This window comes from Capsicum annuum, chromosome 7, assembly GCF_002878395.1.
Source record: "Capsicum annuum cultivar UCD-10X-F1 chromosome 7, UCD10Xv1.1, whole genome shotgun sequence".
Taxonomy (NCBI): Eukaryota; Viridiplantae; Streptophyta; class Magnoliopsida; order Solanales; family Solanaceae; genus Capsicum; species Capsicum annuum.
The window spans coordinates 84,488,218-84,499,922 of record NC_061117.1 but is presented as its reverse complement, the minus strand read 5'-3'; positions in this window follow the sequence as shown (position 1 = coordinate 84,499,922).

The following is an 11,705-nucleotide window of genomic DNA, read 5'->3' as shown; positions in this document are numbered from 1 at the left end:
GACGGTAAATCATGGAATCTATTCTGATGCTGCCCGCCAGCATTGCTAGAATAGTCGCTGGAACTGGAGTGCTAACAGTCAGAGTCTGGGTCTGAGGGCGATAGTCATGACGCCCTTGTCCATCCTGTGGACAATCTCTAATTCTTTGACCCATGTGACCACACCGAAAATAATCCCTCTTCTCACCCCAACATTCACCCGAATGAGCCCTACCACACTTAGGACAAAGGGGATGATTTAGCTTACTGCCAGCACTGTACTGGGACCTAGATACATATGACCTAATACTTTGCTCCTGCCTACCTCTAGGCACAAGAGCACTAGCAGATAACGGTGTTGGCATAGACAACGATCCTGATACTGAGGGCGACTCCTTCCCTGCAATCTAGTCTGACCCTGTCCGTGCTGCTCGGACCTAGCTCTCTTATTCCCTTTCACTCTATCTCTCTCCTTAATTTTATCTACCTCAATCTATTGGGTATGAGTCATCAGCCTAGAAAGATTCATCTCACTATTCAGCATAGCAGACCTACACTCCTTAACCACATAACTAGATACTCCAGTCACAAATTAACTCATACTAGCCTGATTATCAGCCACTAAGTCAGGAGCATACTTGGCCAACTGATTGAACTTTAGACAGTAGTCCCTAATAGTCATAGAGCCCTGTCGCAGGTTCATAAACTCTTCCACCTTCGCCTTTCTTATCTCTAAAGGGAAAAACTTATCCAGGACTGCATCCTGAAACTCTTGCCAAGTTGTAGGGATAGCTCCCTCACCTTTACCTTTCCTCCAAGAAACAACCCAGTCATAAGCAAGGTCTTTCAACCGATACGCAGCCAACTCCACACTATGTTCCTCAGATACATGCATCACCTAAGTAATCTTCTGCGCTTCCTCTAAAAACAACCGTAGATCCTCATCAGACTTGGACCCATAGAATTCTGGTGGATTCATCCGCATGAAGTCATGGATCCTGGCAGTAGATGAATCACCTCCCTGCTGCTGGGGAGCCGTGGCTGGGTTGGCCTGAACATTTGTAGTAACAGCTTGGGCCAGCGCCTGAAAGGCTGCCTGAAATCCAGCACGAGACTTGTTTTCATTAAAGGGTTAGTGGGTTGAGGTTGCTTACCATCATTATTTCTTCTCGCTCAACATGGAGGCATATTTCTGAAAGAGGAGAGCACGAATCAATAGCAGAGAGAGACACTTTAAGCACGATAGACTTCTAAAAGAAAGAATCATACTTTATCCTAAAACATCTTGTAGCCTCTTGCTCATAGATGTGAAGCGCTACACACCGTTGATCAAGACTCTACTTAACGCGGCTTGTCACACTCCCTAGGACACCTTAAAACCTTAGGCTCTGATACCAAGTTTGTAACGCCCCAAAAAAGGGGTCCCGGAGCGTCACACGATGCTTGAGGCTATGAGTAGCCCCAAGCTAACCCTTTGAGCCATTTTCATTCAGTTCAACTCAAATCAATGGGGTTTCCATAAATAACCCTCAAATATCAACAGAGTAATCATCATCCAAGAATAAAAGAATTTTAGAAAGATAATAAAATACGACTTATTAGTCAACTTCCAACATCTATTCTAGTCTGACAAGCCTCTAAGAAAATCAATAAAACCAGTGAGCCATCGAGACATGCCCCAACTGACTCATTCTTAGTTATCAAATGTAAATAATTTCGTGAAACCAACATCAGACATCACGTCCTCGGAACATGAGGACTCACCATAACAGAAGATATAGAACAGTGTGCCTGAAAAATCACTGTAGAACCTGGAACTGAGCACCTGAACCTACATTCCAAGAAAATACAGCCCACATCCAAAGGTGTGGGTCAGTACCATGAAAAGGAACCGAGTATAAGAGGGTGTATGCAGTTGTATAAACATCATCATCATAAATATAAGAAATATGCAGGATGTATGAAAGACACACATAGCCTGAAGAAAATCATCATAATCATGAGAGGATGAAATAAGTACAATAACACATCTGAGTCATCATATAATTTGTCAATCACTTTCAGTTCATCAAGAATATCAATTCTCATAATGTAAATATCATTTAAATCTTTCGAAAGAATAACTTTCACAATTCCACTTTCAAATCACTTCACCATTCACCATAGACACAAGGAAACACATACACACTAAGAGATCCTATAACCGACATAAACCATGTGAGCTACATGGAGTCCAACGTATAACCCACATTGGGGAGAGCTATCTTATCCTTGCCATCAGAGTAGAACTATCGATATCAAATCCACACAAACTAGTGATCACTATATAATCAGTCTCAGGCTCAATCCTATGGGGGCACGTAGTCTCAAATTCAGTTGTTCAGTGTTCTAGAGTTGGTGAATTTGAATATCAAATTTCAGTAATATCAGTTATCCGATTTCTCAGTATGGATAAGTACAGATGTCAACTCTAGTAGCTTTAGATACTCAGTATCTTATTGTCAGTATTATTATTTTCGGGTGTTAGCCTTCAAAATGTAACATTCGGTGTCATTATAATTTCAGTTGTACATTATGCATCCATGCGTGTATTGTTGATCAGACATGTTTCAAAATTGGTAACTGCAGAGTTTCTATATATGTTTATTCCAGTGAATACATATTATTCAGATTGTTATGTTTATGCATAAGCCTTATATTTTACCTTACCCTATCCTTGCATACTCGGTACATTCTTTGTACTGACGCATTCGCACTATGGTGCTTTCCCCACCATAGGTTCAGAAGAGCGAGATTCAGAGTATATTTAGCTGTCAGATCTTGTAGCAGTGGGTGTAGCAGTGAGTCCTCATCATTCGAGGATATTCTATTTCAGTGTTTTGGTGATTTTAGTAGACGGAGTTAGTTGGGGACTTGTACCTTCAACTCCATAGTTCAGACAGTGTAAAGGCTTTTCAGACAGATGTATTGATATTTAGTTTTCAATACTTTATATTTAGATGTTTGAACCTTATGGCCAGATTTAGCCAGTTTCTGCATTTATCGTATTATATTATGCAGTGAACAGATATGGATATCAGTGAAGGGTTAGCTTGTTGTCCCTCGGGGTCACGAGCACCGTGTGGCATTCCGGTTCATGGGAATCGGGGCGTTACAGATAAGTGGGTAGAAGCTATGGAATATGAGATGAAGTCAGTCCATGATAATGGCACATATGAGTTAGTGGAATTACCGAAAGGTAAGAAAGCTATAACAAACAAATGGATCTTTAGAGTAAAGCAAGAGCAACATACCTCTGCGCCTAAGTACAAGGCGGGAATAGTTGTCAAAGACTTTGGTCAGAGAAAGCAAGTTGACTTTGATGAAATTTTCTCTCCTATCGTGAAAATATCTTATATTCGTATAATGCTGGGCTTAGCTGCAAGTCTAGATTTTAAGGTTGAGAAGACATACACTGATGACAATACTTCAGATATGCTAACAACGATGGTGGTTGTATACAAGCATGAGTATTGTAGAACTTTGGTAGGTATGAAGCCTGTCATGAGTTCCTCCACTTGAAGAGTCATTTGGCCCTTTGGTTGGGGAGGGGGGGTTGTTGACCCATAGCCCATGTCCCAGCCAAAGGCCCATGGCCTAATCCTATTCTCTTTTGATTTTCAATCCTATTTAGAAAAGGATTTGGATTTCTATTCCTATTTTGAGTTGGTTTGGCTTTAGGAAAAGTACCACCCATCATCTATAAATAATACTATTTGAGAGAGAATTATTTATGCTCATTGGTATTTGTCTTTGAGAGACATTAGCACATAAGAGAGGTTTTGAGAGAGCTTTCACCAAAGAGAAAAAAGAGAGTTTAGTTGCTATAATTTTTCCTCTCTGACCATCCAACTTCAGATCGTGTTTACTAGCTCTTTCACCATTGGATAGGGCTGAACTTTTGACTGAGAATTTCTAATATATTGATGTTTGATTTGAACGGTGAGATCGAAGTTTAGAAATATATATGTTGGGACATATCCCCGACAATAACCAGACCAAGTCAAATGAACAAGTCTAAAGATAGGAGATCAAGGATGAATGTCTTCTAAAGAAACAATGCTCACCACTCTAAAGTCAATTCACAAACCGCTTCGATCACCTAATCATTACTAAGGAAGTGAAGATGATGCTCTGGCCCCTATCTCACGTGGGGACATAGCATCCGGAGACATTTAGCAGTTGGAATGCTAGCATGTAACATAAGGATAAGGATAAAATAGCATCATCATTCAACAAAAAACAATATATCATATTCAATCCCATTCATAACCTTATCCATACATATAGACATATCACATGCTAATCAAGGGGATAAGTCTTATCAACACTTTGGAATCACTCATTCATCATACATGCAATGGAGGGCTCCAACCTTTCACACTTATAAATTCAAGCATTTCTCATTAGGAATAGGACTTTAACCATATTCACATATAATCAAGTAAGGGACTTTAACCACATACACATCCATTTAACTCAGGGACTCTACCACTCATGCACATTAATATAAGTGAGGGACTCTAACCACTACACACATTCATTCAAGCAAGGGACTTTACCACATGCTCACACATTAGGCAAGGGACTCTAACCTCATTCCACATTAGATAGGGGACCCTAACCCCAAGCCAATTTATTTGGCAAGGCACTTTGACCTCATGAGATCCCATTATGCAAGGGACTTTAACCATAAGAGATTTCATTGGGCAAGGGACTTTAACCTTAAGCCATCACAACTATCATTATTTTACATTGGGACTCTAACGCTGTCTATGCATCCACATACATTCAATTCCACATATAAGGACTTTAACCCATTTAACCAATTCAACACCATACATGACTACATGAATTCAACACCATACATGACTACATGGTCCTCATGGGAGCCTTCATAACACAACCATTTCAATAGGCCAATGCATTAATTCATCATACAGTTCAGACTATGGTCCTTAAGACCCTTACAAATCATTCATATTTCATTAGAAATTCTATACCAGAATTTAGTTCGATTCACATTTCAAGTTTATTTGCATGTTAGGGACTTTAAACCCCTTTTTATTCATCAAACCATCAAGGTCATCGATTACACAACACATGGCTTATTTTATCCTTACGGTATCATTTATCAAGCATTCATAAATATTGGGGCATTGCCCTAGATTAAAGCATTATCATCATGTAACTAGACATCTCACTTAGGCATTTTCACAAACACCTTATATATATACCTTCAACAAGGCTATTTTTAAGGTGGAAATCATCAAGATTAGAGTTACTCATGACCCACATGTTAAACCATATACAACAAGTATTCACATGTACAAGTCATCATCAATAACATGTTAAAACACAAGTCTAAGCAAGAATCATAATTTTTCATCATTAAGCAACAAAACCCTTTTTCATTTATTTCAAAACCACCATGTACACTTACTAATCCAATTGTGAAATACATGGGTTTAGAGTTATTTATCAAGGGGAAGAGGTACATGACTTAAACAACATGAATCACTGAGAATATTTACTCCCCTTTTCCTCTTGAAAACTACTCTTGAAACCCTAGCTCCAATTCTTTAAAGATGAGCTTGAGAAAGTAATTCGGGTGTTTAATCTATAAAAATAGATGTTTAGGAGGCTACACACACTTATATAGTGAGAGGGCTTAGGTTTTTAGACATGGGAAATGGTCATAAGTCCCTTAGTTAAAAGTTGAAAATTTAACCCGTCCAGGGGTTATGACTCACAATACAACTCACTTAAGTAGTTATATACTAGGGTACGAGTGGTACCCTGACTCGTACTCTAGGCTTCTCCTAGGCAACACATATTGTTAAGGATACGACCATACACCCATGAGTCATATCCAAAGTATAAGACTCACCCCTAACTCGTATGCTTCACTCCTAACAAGAACAGTCCACTCCAAGCTAAGACCTCACTCCATGTGACTCACCTAGGTATGACTCGTACCCTTAGGTACTATTAAGGGGAGAGTCACTCCAACCTAGGACAGTGAGTGACCCTCACCACACAGCCTAAGCTATAAGAGGGGAGGAGGAAAAATACACGACTCGTATCCAAGGGGTATGACTCAAGCCCCTATTCATACCCACCCTAGTGACACCACGAGATAAAGTTTTCAATGGTTCTAAGTCTAGGTGTTTCAATTCTTCCCCACTTGGATAATTCATCCTCTAATGAGTGGTAAAGCAAGAAATAAACATAAGCCAACATATTATCACATATCAAAACGTCCTTCAAACAAGTTAGAACAAGCACACAACAAGGGTATAACTTACATCATGCTCATTAGCAATAAATCATTCACTTCATCGTCTTTGGAACTCAAACCCATTATTTATCAAAGTCACTTATTCATCTCAAAGCTTGGGGACTTAAACCCCTTACTTATCAACACTTACCCATTTCACAGCTTAGGGACTTTAACTCATCATCTCATCAAGGATACTTTCTCAATTCAAGGATTAGGGACTCGAACCCATCATTTACTAAAGACATGAATCAACTCAAGATATTAGGGACTTAAACCCATCACAATAAGGACACATATAGTTTTTACAGCATTAGGGACTTGAACCGCACTAATTAAATCAACACATTGGGGACTTTAACCTATTTTCTATCAAAGACATAAATCAAAGCAAGGAGATCAACACATAACTCCATCCCAAGTTTTTGGAATAGTAAACAAATGCGGATACTTGGACTTTATGTCCTCTTTAGCATCCCACGTAGCTTTCTCAGAGTTTTGGTTTCTCCATACAAGCTTCACCGAAGCCACTTCTTTTATTTGCAACCAGTGAACTTGTTGATCCAAGATCCTCACTGGGATCTTCTCATAGGACAAAGAGACTGAAATATCAATATCCCTCAAGAAAACACCAAACGAAGGATCACCCACACATTTTTGCAACATAGAGACATGGAAAATTAAGTGAATAAAGTTCATACTAGAAGATAATTCCAACTCATAGGCAACATTGCCAACACTCTTCATGATCAAGTAGGGGACAACATATTGGGGACTAAGCTTACTTTTTTTATCGAATCGCATCACTCCCTTCATGGGAGATACTCTCAGGAATACCCAATCGCCAACACTAAACTCTTAGTCCCTACATCTCACATTCACATAGGACTTTTGGCAAATTTGAACAGTTTTTAATCTATCATGAATCACCTTCACCTTCTCTAAGGCTTGGTGGACTAAATCGGGACCAAGCAATTTACCATCACCAACCTCGTACAACCCAATAGGAGATCGACATATCCTCCCATACAATGCCTCAAAAGGCGTCATGCTAATACTAGAGTGGTAACTATTATTATAGGCAAACTCAATCAAAGACAAGTGGTCATACCAACTACCACCATAATCAATCACACAAGCCCACGACATATCCTTTAAAGTTTGGATGGTCCATTCCGCTTGCCTATTTATTTACGGGTGAAAAGCGGTACTAAGGCACACTCTAGTACCCAAGCCTTTTGGAACGACTTCCAAAAGTGGGATGAAAATGGAGGACCACGATACAAAATAATAGAAACTAGAGCACCGTGCAACTTCACAATCTCTGCAAGGTACAACTTAGCATAATCTTCCATCGAGAAATTAGTCCTTACGGGCTAGAAGCCAGTGGACTTGGTCATTCTATCAAATTTGACCCAAATAGAATCACATTGATTTCGGGATCTAGGAAGACCGGTAACAAAATCCATGTTAATTGACTCCCACTTTTATTTGGGTAATGGGATCTCTTGATACAAACCCCCGGGCCTCATGTGCTCAACTTTCACTTGTTAAAACACCATACACTTGGCCATATTACTAGCCACATCATACTTTATATTACCCCACCAATAGAACTCTCTAAAATCATGATACATCTTAGTGGAACCGAGATGAATAGCATAACGGTGTCCATGAGCCTCAGCCATGACCCTTTCACTCAATCCATTAACGTCAGGAACACATAGCCTACCTTGGTATCTCAAGATACCATCACCACCAATCACAAAGTTCTCAACCTTTTGTTGAACCACATTACTTTTGATCTTCATCAATTTGGGGTCCAATGCTTGCTATTCCTTTATCTTAACAACAAAAGATGACTAAGAGATCAGAAGTACAACCTTCCTCGAAGTTTGCAAGTTGAACTCCAAGATTAGCCAAATGATGAATGTCTTTCACCAATTCCTGTTTATCCTCATCTACATGGGCCAAACTCTCCATGGACAATCTACTAAGAGCATCAACGACCACGTTCACCTTACCAAAATGGTAATAAAGACTCAAATCATAGTCTTTTAACAACTCGAGCCACCTTCTTTGCCGAAGATTTAACTTCTTTTGGTTAAACAAATATTGGAGACTCTTATGATTGGAAAAGATATCAACATGACCCCACAAAGGTAATGCCGCCAAATCTTTAACATAAAAACCACGGCTAACAACGCTAGGTCATGATTAGGGTAATTCTTCTCATGAACTTTCAATTGCCTAGAAGCATAGGCAACTACCCTACCATGTTGTATCAACACACAACCGAGACCAATACGAGAAGCGTCACAATATACCACAAAACTACCACTACCCTCGGGCAAGGTCAAAACCAGAGTCGAAGTCAACTTGTCTTTCAACTTCTCAAAACTACCCTCACACTCATCGGACCACAAGAACTTAACCTTCTTTTAGGTCAACTTGGTCAATGAGGCAGCTATAGTAAAGAAACTCTCCACAAATCTTCTATTGTAATCGGCTAGACCCAAAAAGCTCTGACTATCGATTTGAGTCATACGTCTAGGCTACTTCTGAACCACCGCGACCTTTGGGGATCTACCATGATCCTTTCATTAGCGATAACATGACCAAGAAAAGATACGACTTTCAACCAAAAATCATACTTAGAGAACTTGACATATAAATGATGATCCTTCAAAGTTTGCAACACGGCACGGAGGTGATCTACATGATCTGCCTTACTCTTAGAATACACTAAGATATCATCAATGAAAAAAATAAAAAACATATCCAAGAACAGATGGAAGACCCTATTCATCAAGTCCATGAATACAGCCCAGGCATTGGTCAACCCAAAAGACATGACAAGAAACTCATAGTGACCATACCGAGTTCTAAAGTCTGTCTTAGGGATATTTGCATCCCTAATATTAACCTAGTGATTACCTGATCTAAGATCAATCATAGAGAAATACTTCGCACCCTGAAGTTGATCAAATAAATCATTGATCCTATGAAGAGGATATTTATTCTTTACGGTCACTTTGTTCAACTGACGATAATCAATACACATATGAATGGAACCATCCTTCTTGCGCATGAATAACACGGGAACACCCTACAGAGACACACTAGGGCAGATAAAGCCTTTATCTAAGAGGTCTTTCAATTGCTTCTTAAGTTCTTTTAGCTTCATAGGAGCCATTCTATAAGAAGGGATGGAAATCGAACGAGTGTCCAAAATAAAATCAATCCCAAAATAAAATTCCCTATCGGGAGAAACATTAAGAAGACCATCAGGAAACTCATTAACCACGAGAATGGATTCTAGAAAGGCTCTTCCGAGTTAGAATCTTTAACTCGGACCAAATGATACAAACACCCATTCGAAATCAACTTTTGGGCCTTTAGATAAGAAAAGAACCTTCCCTTAGGCACTAGAGAACCACCTTTCCATACAATAACCAGCTCATTAGGGAATTGGAACATGACCCTACGGGTCTGATAATCTAAGAAAGAATAGCAAGAGTGCAACCAACCCATCCCTAGGATGACATCATAATCAACGATGACCAACTTTTTCAAGTCTACCAGAGTATCTCTACTACCAATAGATATCATACACCCTTTATAGACTCTTTTAACAACCACGGAGTCTCTTACTAGGGTAGAAATATAAAAAAGAACCGACAGACTCTCAGGACCATAATCAAGATGCACAGCCACGTACGAGGTCACATTAGAAAGAGTAGACCCTGGATCAAGAAAACAATACACATTAGGGGGAAGAGTCTCAACATACCCGTGACAACATCGGGAGATGCCTCAAAATCCTAAAGAGTAGCAAGTGTATACAAACGATTCCGGCCAGTGCTAGCGCCAGAAATAAAAGTAGAGGTAGACATAGCACCCTTTGGTGCGGGAGTAGAAGGAGTAGCAATAGGGGCCTTGTTGTCCAAAGAAGCTGCTATGGAGGGGCACTCACGCTTCATGTGTGCAACCTAACAACAATGGAAACATTTGTTTCTCCCCTTCTTACACTGACCATGATGACTCTGACCACAGAATCTGTAAGGAGGACGAGGTGGAGCCGATTAGGCACCACTAGACTGGAATCTGGCACCCTATGCCCAGGACCCATCACTAAACTGAGTCCGACGATCACCCTAAAACGTTGGTTAAGGAGAGCAAACACTAGCAAGGAGAAAGAACTTGAACTCTCTCACTTCTTTCATGGCCACTTACCACCATCACTATCACTATGCTCAGAAAGCCTAAATTTCTTTCCTTGTCTCTCACTAAGCTCAACTTGCTTTTTTTTTTCTTCCACTTGTTGTAAATACACAATCAACCTAGAAATATCCATGTTCTCAATCAACAAGGTCGCCTTGCTCTTAGTGACTAACTCACGGGACAATCTTGAGACAAACTTACGCATTCTAGCCCTCATGCTAGAAACCATCTCGAGGGAATACCTTGACAATTAATGGAATTTTAAGGCATACTCTTGAACGGGCATCCTCTCTTGCTTTAAGTTCATAAACTTTTTTGCATTTGCCTTCTCCACTATTGAGGAAAGAAGTGGTCTAAAAAAGTCTCGAAGGAGTCCTCCCATATGGCGGGACTATCATCAACACCTCTAGACTACTCACACCCCTCGTACCATTGGTAAGCTACATCTTTCAATTAATAGAAAGCAAACTCAAAGGCCTTAGTCTCCGAAGCATGCATAATTTAGAAGATCTTCTCTATTTCATCAACGAAGCCTTGAGGATCTTCCTCAACCTTCATACCGGAGAACATAAGAGGGCTCAACCTCCTAAATTGGCCAATTCTTGTGGCCTCAGAAAAATGGTAGCAGGAGCACCACGCTTTGATTGAGATGCTACCAATTGAGTCAAGAGGTTAATAGAGTGACGAAACTCGACATTAGTAGCATCCCTCTAAGGTAACGGAATAGGAGGGCCACCCTTATAGTCTGGGTTTTTAGGGATAGGTGGAACCCCATGAAGATAGTTAGATGTCGTAGCCCTAGCCCGGGTCCCAACTCCAGAAGTTGGCCGATTTTTGTACATAAGGACCTTAGAAGGGTTTGACTGAGTCTCAGATCTCCTTGGAGGCATGATTTGAAAAATAGAAAATAGAAATTAGAGGAATCCAAGACCTTAGACTCTATAGCTTGGGATTAAAACACAAGAAAGGGAAACATTTCTTAAAATGTCTGATAGCTCCTCTTTTATAAGTATGATGCGCTTCACACCCACAAAAGAGACTCTACTCAGCAGGGTATGGTGGATACCCAACTGACCATGAACCTAGGCTCTGATACAAACTTAACACGCCCTAAAATCGAGCCATGTCATATGGTCACCCCAAGCTCACATGAAGCGGAGGTCGCCCTGATAACCCTACCTAAT